This window comes from Hibiscus syriacus, unplaced genomic scaffold (genome assembly GCF_006381635.1).
Source record: "Hibiscus syriacus cultivar Baekdansim isolate YM2019G1 unplaced genomic scaffold, ASM638163v2 tig00117017_pilon, whole genome shotgun sequence".
NCBI classification, from domain to species: Eukaryota; Viridiplantae; Streptophyta; class Magnoliopsida; order Malvales; family Malvaceae; genus Hibiscus; species Hibiscus syriacus.
Genome location: NW_024063526.1, coordinates 4142904 through 4156727, shown reverse-complemented (window position 1 = coordinate 4156727; position 13824 = coordinate 4142904). Strand labels below are relative to the sequence as shown.

Here is a 13824-nt window from a genome sequence, read left to right as displayed (position 1 = left end):
AGTGGTGTTTAACAATGTTCGTCGAGCGTGACAGACTCATTCGTTCTCTGCAAAGGGCTTTGGTTTATTTGAGATGTACATTTGCTAGCAGCTTTGTTGGTCTTCGAATAAATACAGAGCAACTCTATTGCTATTTTCGATCCCTTGTAGAAATTTTACATATTTTAGAGCAATTCTATTGCTATTTTCTTAGTTATTTTTTATTTTATTTACAATTCTCGATCCCTTGTAGAAATTTCACATATTTTAGAGTGATTCTATTGCTATTTTCTTAGTTATTTTTTATTTTATTTTATATGGTTAAATTGATAAAATAGATATAATTAAATATTAATAATTATTCAAAATAATATTTATTATTGATAATCTTACATTACCTTTTCACCTATATTTTCAAATAATAATCTATATCAGTTTAAATATTAATTCAGAAAGTCGTTTGTATTATTAGATTATTTTTGGAGTATATATTGTTGGTGGAAAGTTAAAAACTGGTCTATTGTAAAAATAGTGATAAGCGTATTATACTTTTAAGTTTAAGGTTACTTTTACTTCAGTAGACCCAAATTATTATTTTCACTCATATAGTATTTTTTATCAATTTAACCTCTAAGTTATTTAAAGCATCATCCTAAATTCTAATACCTAAATCCTAAACCTTGAATCTTGAATCCCGAGCCCTAAACTTATGGCTCTAAAACCATAAACCCTAACTTATAAATCTAAAACTCTAAACACTAACTTAAAACCTAAAAAATAGTAAATATTTTAAAAATTGACGCAATTAAATAAGTTCAAATGCTAAATTAATGCAAAAAATCATAGAAACAAGAATGATAAATTGAATTTACTACAAAAACAAAAGTAACATCTAAGTTTTTTTTATTTTAAATTTCAAATATACATACTTATAATCATTCTATCCTTATTTGTCAATTTTTACTTTACCCTAACGATGTTTTTAATAATAGCCAAATAAATAAAAATATAATATTCTAAAACAATATAAAAGAATGGTACATGTGATGCATATTTCATTGAAACATTTATGCCACGTTTTGTTACACCATCTAGTTCATCAACTCATACTAATGAAACTATTTGAAACCATAGTATCAAATTGCAGTTGTAGATTTTGTTGCGTATGCGGTTGTGGTGTCGCGGTTGCGGATGCTGCGGACGTTACTTAACGTGTTGCGGCTGTCGTGAGCATGATCGCTTCCTCAAAAATCACAATACATCTAAAATATTATATTTATACATTTTACAGTTATCTTTTAACATACTAATATTAATATACTCTTTTAATATTTTATTTTGAAATAAAATATTAATTTCATAGATAAAAATTTATTAAAAACAAATATAAACCATAGAAGTGTTATCATACTAGATAATGAGTAATAACATTTATAATTTTAATGAATAACATATAAACAATATCACTAAAATCATATCAAATTTTTTATATTGTAACATAAAAATATTCATTTTACAAAACTCAGAAAGAAAAAAACAAGACAACTACAAATATAAAAATTATATATCTTACAGTTCACCACCAAAATGAATGGCGTTACGGATCTAAAGCATTTCCATCTTCGTCATTGTTTTGGTTTTGATTCCTTCCTATTCCATGTGAAGAAGACATTATATTATGTGCATCATAAGATGCATCATTGGTAGGACACATGTATGATAAATGATGGCCAAAAAAATCCATAAATTGAATTTTGTTCAAGGTAGTGTGGATAACATGAATTTGGTTGGTAAGAATGAGAACCATGAGATGATTCACTAATTTTATTATCATTTGTAGTTGAATTATATGATGATGAACCTGCAAATTAATCATAAAAGTGTTCTCACATCCTCTTATGAATTCTATCATCATCATCTCTTATATTTTGTGATGTACTTGTTCTATACAAACCTGCATTATCATCGTAAGGATATTTGGATGTACCTTGATCTCCATGAAAAGAAGTAGAATAAATGTGTTCATATTCTGGTTGGTATGTACCTTCATTATCACCACCATGATCATTACAACCACCACCATCATCGTCGTCGTCATATTCATCATCATCATAACTTGATGTCGATAGTTGAACATTTTCCTCATTAAATGGAGTAGGTGAATTGTTCATATCTTCACCTTGAGTTTCTTTATCATCATCATAATAACTTTTTATTTTATTTTATTTATGATATTATTTATTTATTTACATTGGTCTGATCCCAAATTATGTAACCATGCCTATCAATTATTTGTTTTTTTTTTATTTTGTCAAGGAATATATTCCACTTTTTTATTTTGTCAAGGAATATATTCCTTTTTTATTTTATTTATAATATTATTTATTTATTTATTCTTTATACTATAGATTAGATAAAATTTTATAGTTTCATAATAAATAGATAAAATACATATACTATTATAATGTTATAAAGTGAATTTCTTTCTTATACAAAATGTATATAATCATAAATAAACATATAATTATGATACTTAATGTTAATATAAAAATTTAATTTAAAATTATTCACATCAATTTTAGATATGAAAAAAAATTCAATTTAAAATTAAATTAATTTAATTTTAAAATAACGTTAATAAATAATTTAATTAATTCAAATTTAAGTAACTAATTTTAAACATAACTATTATGATATTATTAATAATATATATTTATAATCCAGTTTTAAGAATTAAATTAGAACAATTCATCTATGTAATTTTATATTTCAGTAATTTAAGTTTGTTGTGGCGCAATTTATAGTGTGTACAGTATTACGTAACGGTTTTTTTCCGCAACAATTGTGATACGGTTCCCTTATCGTGTTGCGCCGATATTGCATCGTGGTAACCTTAAAAAACGTTACAATACGGGCATTACGCTACGTTGCGGCCACAATTTAGTACTATGATTGAACCAGCAATCAAAGACCTCACAAGATTTTTAATGGTACAAGCTAGAATTACAGCAGCCATTGGACATGTTTACAGAAGCTTCATTGTGAAATTTCCAGGCAGAATGTTCAAGTTTCAATCCAAGAGCTCCCAGAACCAGATATTTGCCTGGAAAATCCCCAGGTGATGGTGAAAGGTAAGTAATTTTCTTCCTGCAATCCACAAATTGTGATAAGAAATGTAAATGAAATTCTAGTTAAAAGTTATTATCCAAATTCAGGATTCCCAACCTCCGAAAATCAATGTCAGTGATGTAAATGGAGCCGGCTACATTACTGCAACAAAAAGCAATACGATTATTACTAGCAGTGTACAATAAACATGACAAAATGGTACCTATGCTACTTGAACAAAAGGGTACTTTCAATTTTTTGAAACTTGGAGGATCATAACCCCATATTCATTTTCAATTATGCATCAAATAACATAGAATGATAAAGAAGTTAGGTTTGTATAACAGGTTGAAAGTAGTCAATTTGAACACTCAAAAAATAGTATAAACCTCGAGTATTTATCCCAATGACTGGTTGAAGACTAGAAATTTATAAAATTGCAAAGGAGTTACTTTCTGTACTTGCCTAGTGAAAATTCCGTCATTCTTGTAAATTTGAAATAATAGTAAAATCGATCTGTGCCTAGTGAAACATTCAAGAAGAAACAACTAACCTTGTCAAAATTTGACTAGGCTCAGTAGCATATGAAACAGAAAGAATCATATGAAGCAAACTCAAGCCAATCATCACTGGTGTTACTCTTAGAGCCTTGGCAGTAGGGTTTGCACCGATCGGTAAAACTGATCTCGATGCCTGTGGACCTCCAATTTAATAGATAAGCACATCACTGAAGCTCGCAATCTTCAAATGTGGGGAAAGATCATTTGCGAGTCCGTAGAAGTACTCCTAATGGTAGCATGAAACAATTAATTTCAGGCAAAAAAAAAACTATGATAAAATATGAAAGAATCTATCAATAGAATCTAAATGTAGCATTTACCCTTATCCTTTAAATCCTAGCCTTCTTACGAAAATTTTCATCCCTGGACACAACACCCGCGACTTGTGAAGCTTCACAACATTGACATTAGGCCTGGTTTTTGCAACAGGCTCGAGTATGTTGAATAGTTTTTTTCCTGAATGAGTAGAAAAACGTTACATCGAATGAATGCTAGCTTCAGTTTGAATGAGTAGAAAGGACAATGATTTTCATTACCTGACCCAAAACCAAGACAACATTGGCCTTGAATGTAACAATTGCATGAAGAATCAACTGCAGTAAGATATGTTTGTTGGATTAAAATCCATATTTGTGGGCATATATGTGTAATGTACAATTTTATCATAAAGTATGACACAAAATTAAGTGACCAAGTATGTTACATGTGTTATATGTATTAAATTGCCATGGAAGATTATAACCAAAGAAAGATTCAAAGATCTCACCCTATTAATTAATTCAGGTTCACTTCCGCAAATCTAGTATTTTATTCTTGATGATTTGACATTATTAGATCATGGTTGTTTTTCATAATTATTTATGATTTAATTCTAACAAGTGGCATCATCGCCTTGTAATGTTGAATCATTGAGAATAAATTAATTTTAAGATTTACTTAAAGATTATTTTTTTTATAAAATTTCAGTATCATTTTTTAAAGTATAATCCTACAATTTAGGGTTTATATACGATTATTAATTATGATCGTAGTTGCTGTGTTGTTTGCACTGATGTTCAGTGCGGGTTACATCGTAATTATTGGAAAATTTAATTGCGGCTACATATTTTTCAAGTGCGAGTGATTTACGTTCTTCATTTGGATTGTGAATTAGGATAATTCAATTGTTTTTGGGTTTTTCATTTGAATTTTGAAACTGTTTTTTAATATAATTTCTCTCTCTTTCAATGAGAAATTGAAGATTATAAAACCCATTCATCGTTATTTCAGAGAATCACTTTTCATTAAATATGCAATTGGATTACACCTCTTTAAGTTTTTTTTTCCAATGTTAATATTGTTTAATTGCTCGACAATAGTGATTCGGTAATTAACGATAATTCAGATTACAAACTATACAAGTCGAATGCATATTTAATTTAGGGCGAATATTACATGTTGTTTTAATAGATTTATATTTCGATATCTTGTATCATGTTTTGATTTAATTCGGTGAATCCATGATTAAGAAATTTCATGAGAAATAATCAAAGATTTATTTTTTGGTTTCTAATAATGTCATTTAGACAATCTTGTTATGGATTACTTAAGAAATTATGACATGATTATAAAATTTAGTTTTGGTTTTTTACTGTTATGAATTATAAAATATATATTTGTCATTGATATATTCGATTCAGTTTTATTAAAGATTTAATTCATTAGTATGAACCTTTGATCTTAACTTTTTGTTAAAATTTGATTTTTTTAAATTCGGTTTGTCTTTGGTAATTTATGAAGTTATAAATTGATTGCATGTTTAAGGAATTCTTCATAAACAATCAAAGGCTTGAGTTTTTTTTTTTTTAATTTCTAATAGCACCAGTTAGGTAACCTTATTTTGGGTTATTTCGGATACCATAGTACAATAAGAAATTTTAATTTTGACCTTTGACTGTTATAGAAATATTAAATTTTAAAACTAATATTTGCTTTGAGACGACTTAATTAAGTAGTGAGTCGTTAATATTTCTATGGTTTTATTTATATTGTTAATGCAATATATGTATATATTCAATTCGGTTTTTCATTTTTGATTGTTGGTTATTAATATATATATATATATATATATATATATATATATATATTGAAATAAAATAATTCATATTTTGGCTAAGTCTGATATTTTAGTAGATTTGTTGAAACAAAATGTCGCCAAAGTGACCTATTTTGTGTAGATTGATTTATTTGAAATATCAAGATGTTTATGTGTTTCTTGTGATTCATCCATTTATTAATTGGCCCAAAGGAAAATTAATATTTGGTTGGATTTCAAGCGACACTTGTGGTAATAACATGTGACAATTATAAGGTATTTATTTTATGTGAGCATTACATTAGTCTAAAGATTAGTCTTTTGTTCAACATAGCTTATTATCAATGTTTGATTACTACAATAAGAGTACCATTTACTGTTAATATTATTGTCCAAAGACTTGATATTGATGTAGTGTTTGGTATCTTGTAATGGGAATTAACCATTATTTTTAATTTATTTTGTTTACTTAAGATGTGAGCTTCCGTTTTATTTATGTTATGTTCTATATTCGACTAATTATTCATTTATTGCTATCACAATATCTTATATTATACATTTTTTTACTCATACACTTACATAAGGTTTTGGTTGTATGAACATAGACTTTGCACTAAGGAAAGAACAATTTTCACCTCTCATGGGGGATAGCATCCTTAATTGGATTTTGTGAGGTGAAATTTGTTCAAATTGCACGAGTCTAGTGATCATGAGACACAACATTTTAGAAGCCGTTAGGGGCACATAATCTGAAAAGATTACTTGGGTTAATGGTTTCCTTGACGGAATTGAGAAATGTTTTTTTTGAAAACAATAAAGTGCAAATGACATCATTTTTTACTTCTTTAATGTCAATAAAGTACAAGGTTCATGGAAATGCGAGGGAGTACATTATGTATATGTTTCATATTTCAAAACTTAAGGCACTTAAGATCGAGTTTTTTTGGAAGAATTACTTGTTATTGTGAATTTAGTATTGCTCCCTATAGAGTTTAATCAACTCAAATGGAGAAATGAACTCTAAATGATCTCATTTTTCATTGTGTGAAGAGAAAGAAATGTTGAAGCCTAATAAGTCTAAAAGTACTCATTTGAAAAGTTCATATAAAGATAAGAGTAAAAAAAATCAAAATGTAGTTGTTAAGGCTCCAACTTAAAAGAGACAACAACATGTTACAAAGGGTTGTTCTCTTTTTATAATAAGTTAGGACATATGAAGGGAAATTAAATTCTAAAATAGTAAACAACTACTTTGGTTATTCTACGTGATTTAGGGGTTATAAGTTTTGTGATCTCATAATTAAGAATATTTTTAAGATGAGATCTATAATATTATTTTTGAGGACTGTTGAGTTTGGAGGGAGAATTAAAGTTTGAGGAATTGATTTTAAGGAGGAATTGAATTATAACTAAATTCCTATTATCACTTTTGATGATATCCATGTGTTTATACATGTCGTTAATCAATAAGTGAATCTAGAATATCAATAAGGTTATTTTGAATAACTCTCAATTTAAGATGAGAAATCATTTCGGAAGAACAAACTCAACAACCTCAGAGAACGAGTGTCATTAAGAAGATCCACGAGAAGAGAAAAATATTAATATGTTTCTACAAGAAATAAGGATGCCAATAGAATGATGAAAGATGATCTAATAAACTTTCGTCAAGTCATAAAAGTTATGACTCTCGAAAGTGGATTAATGTCATGTAAAAAGAGTATAAGTTCCATACAAGACAACAAAGTTTTTGGACTTATCTCATTGCCTAAAAGTGCAAAGTTGATTGGTTATAAATGGATATTTATAATCAAGATGGATGCAAATGGTGATGTTGACAAGCATAAGACATATATTGTATATTAAGGGTATACTCATAAAGAAGACATTAATTTTGTAAAAACTCTCTTCATTGGAAGATTCTTTTAGGATAATCATGATACTTGTTTCTCATATTTGATTTTGAGTTACATAAATTGAATTTCAAAATTGTGTTTCTCAATGGTAACATTGATGAAATATTTTATATAGTGCAATTAGAAATTGTGTCTTTTGATACAAAACTAATTATATGCAAATCAAGGAAATCCATTTATAAGTTCAATTATTACTCCCGTTAATTATATAACAAACTTCACCAAGTGATTATCTCATTTGGTTTTGAGATGAATTTTGTTGATGATTGTATATATTATAAGTTCAATGGGAGTAAACAAAATAATACCCCTTATTACTAAAAGAACCAAGTGTAGTCTTGATCAGTGCCTTACGGACGATTTTGAAACTAAGGAAATGTAAAAAAAAAAAAGTTTATACGCATTCAGACATAGCGTATGATTTTAGGATACTAAACAGATATATAAGCAATTTGGGTATGGATCGGTAGATAGCAGCCAAATTTACCCAAATTGATTCATACAATATATTTAAGAACAAAAATGTTACATACTCGCTTATCAGAGGTATAGTAAGAGATCATCAGGTTTATGGACTCCGATTTATTAGAATATGGATGCAAAATTTTGTCACATGAACTGTTAATTATGGAATAATAAGAAATACCACTTGAGTTATTTTTTGAAAACTAAGTTGTAGTCCTTTATTCCATATATAACATAAACACCTTAAGTCTAAGCACATAGACATTATGTTTCTGTTTGTTAAAGAAAATTCAGAGTGATTATGTGTTTATAGAGCATGTTGGTACAAACTAATTGTTGAAATTCAAAGCAGCAGCCGGCTGCTTGAATTGGGGGGGGCTGCTTATTTTTTTATTATTTTGTAATAGGGTTAATTATAAAATTGAATCATTGAACTTTAGGGTATTTACAAAGATTAGTCCCTAAGTTTCAACTATAAATACCCTAGCTCATTTAGCTTCAAAATCATCCCAAAATCTTCTAGTTCTCTCTCAAGTGTGTTGTGTAAACACCTGTAAATTTTCTCTTAGTAAAAGATCTGCAGCAGCCCGGAGACGTAAGCACAATTGGATGAACTCCGTTATCAATTTCGGGTATTATTTTTCCGCTTTTATTTCGCATTCTCACTAATCTGGTTATAGGGAAATTACTCGTACTCGGTTTATTTCATAACAACTGGTAATCAGAGCTTTTTGTTGTGAATTTTGTCAATTTTCTGTGAGGTTACTATTCATTACTATTCATGTGAATAGTGAATTTCGTGAATAGTGAAATTCGGTCGGCGATACGAGTTTGTCGACGGAGGTGTTCTAATACACGGCGGTTCGTAGAAATTGTCAAAAACGATCCAAACGAAGCCAGATTCGAGTGGGAGCGATGGTTGCAGACGAAGGGAAGGTGAAAATTGAAAAGTTCGATGGTGCGGACTTTGGCTTTTGGAAGATGCATATTGAAGATTTTATGTACTAGAAAAATCTATATCAACCTCTTTCAGGAAAGCAACCAGAGGGCATGAAGAATGAAGACTTGGCTCTTCTCGACAGACAAGCCCTCGGAGTTATCCGACTGACGTTATCCCACAATGTTGCTTTCAACATAGCAAAGGAAAAGACCACGGCGGGTCTTATGGCGGCTCTCTCCAGTATGTATGAGAAGTCATCAGCCTCAAACAAAGTTCATTTGATGAGGCGATTATTCAATTTGCGGATGACGGAAGGGGCATCGGTGGCACAACACCTAAATGAACTCAACACAATCACAACCCAGTTGAGTTCAGTGGAAATTGAATTCTATGATGAAGTTCGAGTTTTAATTCTCTTATCATCTCTACCAGACAGTTGGAATGCTACTGTTACAGCAGTCAGCAGTTCGTCGGGAAACAGCAAATTAAAATTTGATGATGTTCGGGATCTGGTACTGAGCGAAGAAATTCGACGGAGAGAATCGAGTGAAGCATCAACCTCCTCAGCCTTGCACACGGAGTCTAAAGGAAGAACTTCAGAAAGAAATTCAAATTGTGGCAGATCAAAATCCAGAAGGGGAAAATCAAGAACAGGAAATAAAGATTTTACCTGTTATAATTGCGGCAAGAAGGGTCACTTCAAAAGAGATTGTCGAGCACCGAAGAAAAATACCGGCGCACAGGAATCTGCAAACATGATGGAGGAGACAGGTGATGCCATGATTTTAAGCGTCAACAGTCCGATTAAATCATGGATCTTGGATTCAGGGGCATCTTTCCACTCCACCCCATGCCGAGAAATCATGGAGAACTATGTCAGTGGTGATTTTGGGAAGGTTCATCTAGCTGAGGATGAAACCTTGAAGATCGTCGGAAAAGGAGACATCCGACTAAAGCTGCCAAACCAGGCCACCTGGAAGCTGACAGGAGTGAGACATATTCCTGGCCTCAAAAGAAATCTGATTTCTGTTGGACAGCTTGATGGAGAAGGATATAGTACAACCTTTTCAGGCTGTGAATGGAAGATTACCAAAGGAGCACTCGTCATTGCTCGTGGTAAGAAGACTGGTACTCTCTATGTAACCTCAAATTTAGAGAATATCATTACAGTAGCAGATGCTGATGGAAAATCAAACCTATGGCACCAAAGGCTTGGCCATATGAGCGAGAAAAGGATGAAGACACTTTTGTCAAAAGGGAAGCTGCCGGATCTAAAGAATGTAGATGTCGGACTATGCGAGGATTGCATCTTTGGCAAACAAAAGAAAGTCAGTTTTGCAAAGATTGGCAAGACACCCAAGGCAGAAAGGTTAGAATTGGTTCATACTGATGTATGGGGACCATCCCCAGTTCCATCTCTTTCAGGCTCACTATATTATGTCACCTTCATCGATGATTCAACAAGGAAGGTGTGGGTTTATTTTCTGAAGAAGAAATCAGAAGTCTTCGATATCTTCAGAAAATGGAAGGCCATGGTGGAAAATGAGACTGGTTTGAAAGTCAAGCGGTTGAGGTCTGACAATGGAGGAGAGTACAGAGATAGTAGATTCAGAGATTTCTGCGCAAACAATGGGATCAAGATGGAGACAACAGTTCCCAAGACACCGCAACATAATGGTGTAGCAGAGCGCATGAACAGAACTCTGAATGAACATGCCAGAAGTATAGGGATACATACCGGCTTGCCCAAATTTCTATGGGCTGAAGCAATCAACACTGCAGCTTACTTGATCAACTGTGGGCCCTCAGTTCCTTTGGATGGCAGAATACCAGAGGAAGTTTGGAGCAAGAAAGAAATAAACCTTTCACACTTAAGAGTGTATAGTTGTATTTCTTATGTACACATAGACTCTGCTGAAAGAAGTAAACTTGATGCTAAGTCCAACAAATGTGCCTTTGTTGGTTATGGCGGTGATGAGTTCGGTTACCGGTTTTGGGACTATGAAAATTGGAAGATCATCAGAAGCAGAGATGTCATTTTCAATGAGAATGTGATGTACAAAGACAGATCAACTGTAGAATCAAGCAGTTCAAATACCAAAGCTGAAACAAAGGAATTTGCTGAGTTTGAGGAGATTTCTGGAGATGATGTTCAGATCAATCCTAAAGCAGTTCAAGAAGAACCAGGCACACCAGAACTGAGACACTCCTCCAGAATTCCTAAACCAACCCAACGGTATTCGCCTTCTTTGCACTACTTGTTGTTGACTGACAATGGTGAACCAGAGTGCTATGATGAAGCAATGTAGGTGGAGGATTCAGTCAAGTGGGAGTCTTCAATGAAAGATGAGATGGACTCGCTTACGTCAAATCAGACGTGGGAAGTAGCTGAATTACCACCAGGCAAGAGAGCGCTCCATAACAAGTGGATTTACAGGATCAAAGAAGAGCACGATGGGAGCAAACGCTACAAAGCAAGATTGGTAGTCAAAGGTTTTCAGCAAAAAGAAGGTATTGACTACATTGAAATTTTCTCTCCAGTCGTAAAACTGTCTACAATCAGACTGGTGTTGAAAATTGTAGCTGCAGAGAATTTACATCTTGAGCAGTTAGATGTAAAGACAGCTTTCCTTCATGGTGATTTGGAGGAAGAAATCTATATGAGGCAACCAGAAGGCTTCATAGAAGCATACAGGAAAAACCTGGTATGCAGGTTAAAGAAGAGCTTGTATGGTTTAAAACAAGCTCCTAGACAGTGGTATAAGAAGTTCGATAGCTTCATGAGTAGCAGTGGTTTTACCAGATGCCAAGCAGATCATTGTTGCTACATCAAGAGGTTCGACAATAGCTTCATTATTTTATTGTTGTACGTTGATGACATGCTCGTTGCAGGCTCAGACATGCAAGAGATTATAAACTTGAAGCAAAAATTGTCAAAACAGTTTGCTATGAAGGATCTGGGCGCTGCAAAGCAGATTCTTGGGATGAGGATCAAGAGAGACACAAAGTCGAGGACTTTGATGTTATCACAGGCTGAGTACATCAACAAAGTACTCTCCAGGTTCAACATGCAAGATGTTAAACCAATAAGTACACCTTTAGGTGTTCATTTTAGACTCTCCAAAGAACAATCACCAAAGACGGAGGAAGAACGTGCACACATGGTGAAGGTGCCGTATGCCTCAGCAATTGGAAGTCTAATGTATGCCATGGTTTGTACCAGACCATATATTGCTCAAGCAGTGGGAGCTGTTAGCAGGTACATGAATAATCCAGGCAAGGTACACTGGAAAGCAGTCAAATGGATCCTCAGATATCTGCAGGGTACCACAAACAAAGCACTTTGTTTCAAAGGTGGAGATACGATATTGACAGGCTATGTAGATGCTGACTTAGCCGGAAATGTCGACATCAGAAGAAGCACTACAGGGTATGTCTATACTCTAGGAGGAACCGCGGTGAGTTGGGTTTCTCAACTACAGAAGATAGTTGCTCTCTCCACAACTGAAGCAGAATATGTCGTTGTTACGGAAGCCAGCAAGGAGATGGTTTGGCTCCAAAGTTTCTTGGAAGAGTTAGGCAAGAAACAAGAAAACAATGTCTTGTATTGCGACAGTCAAAGTGCTATCCATCTAGCAAAGAATCCGTCTTTTCATTCCAGAATGAAGCACATACAATTGCGATATCATTTTATCCGGTCTCTTCTAGAAGATGGGATTTTGAAACTTGAAAAGATTAGTGGAGCTCAAAATCCGGCAGACATGTTGACAAAAACGGTGACCACAAACAAACTGAAGTTGTGTTCAACTTCAGTTGGCATGCTAGAGTAACAAGACTAGAAAAGCTGCTGCATTGATCGAGGTGTGAAGATAGATTAAAATCAGTCTTCAAGTGGGAGATTGTTGAAATTCAAAGCAGCAGCCGGCTGCTTGAATTGGGGGGGCTGCTTATTTTTTTATTATTTTGTTATAGGGTTAATTATAAAATTGAATCATTGAACTTTAGGGTATTTACAAAGACTAGTCCCTAAGTTTCAACTATAAATACCCTAGCTCATTTAGCTTCAAAATCATCCCAAAATCTTCTAGTTCTCTCTCGAGTGTGTTGTGTAAACACCTATAAATTTTCTCTTAGTAAAAGATCTGCAGTAGCCCGGAGACGTAAGCACAATTGGCTGAACTCCGTTATCAATTTCGAGTATTATTTTTCCGCTTTTATTTCGTATTCTCACTAATCTGGTTATAGGGAAATTACTCGTACTCGGTTTATTTCATAACACTAATAACTACACGCTTACTAAAGAACTATCACCCAAGGTCTTTCACGAGCACACTACTCATGTGGGTGTAATATCATTTAAGTATATTTTGTTTTAGTGGAAATTTGTAATATTAATGCTCATTTTTTTATAGACACAATTTCAGTTAATTCTACATGTTTCAAGTAATCTGGAACATCCGATTGATGCATGTTTTTCATTCCTTCAGCTGCATAAAACTAGGATGTGCACTCCAGGAAAGGCTTCTCAAAACTTTCCGAGTAAATGCCCAAAGTAGTAACCATCTTGAAAAGATGGTTAAGTAATGTCCTGTTAACTGCTTCACCTAACATGCATGATCAAAACAGACACAGTGGATTACAAGATACAAATTTAATTAACACCTGAAAGATAAGAATTAATTATTAACATCATCCAAGAAACTAAGGGGAAAAATTTATGTGGAAGGAAACTAAATGCATGAGAATTACAAGAAAGAAAACAACAAAATAGTAAGTTCCTCA

The 13824-nt window shown here is 32.6% G+C and overlaps 1 pseudogene; it reads right to left on the bottom strand.

The window, feature by feature from the left end:
- Positions 1 to 2963: 2963 nt before the first annotated feature.
- Positions 2964 to 13824, bottom strand: part of LOC120195669 — a 49004-nt pseudogene continuing 38143 nt past the window's right edge.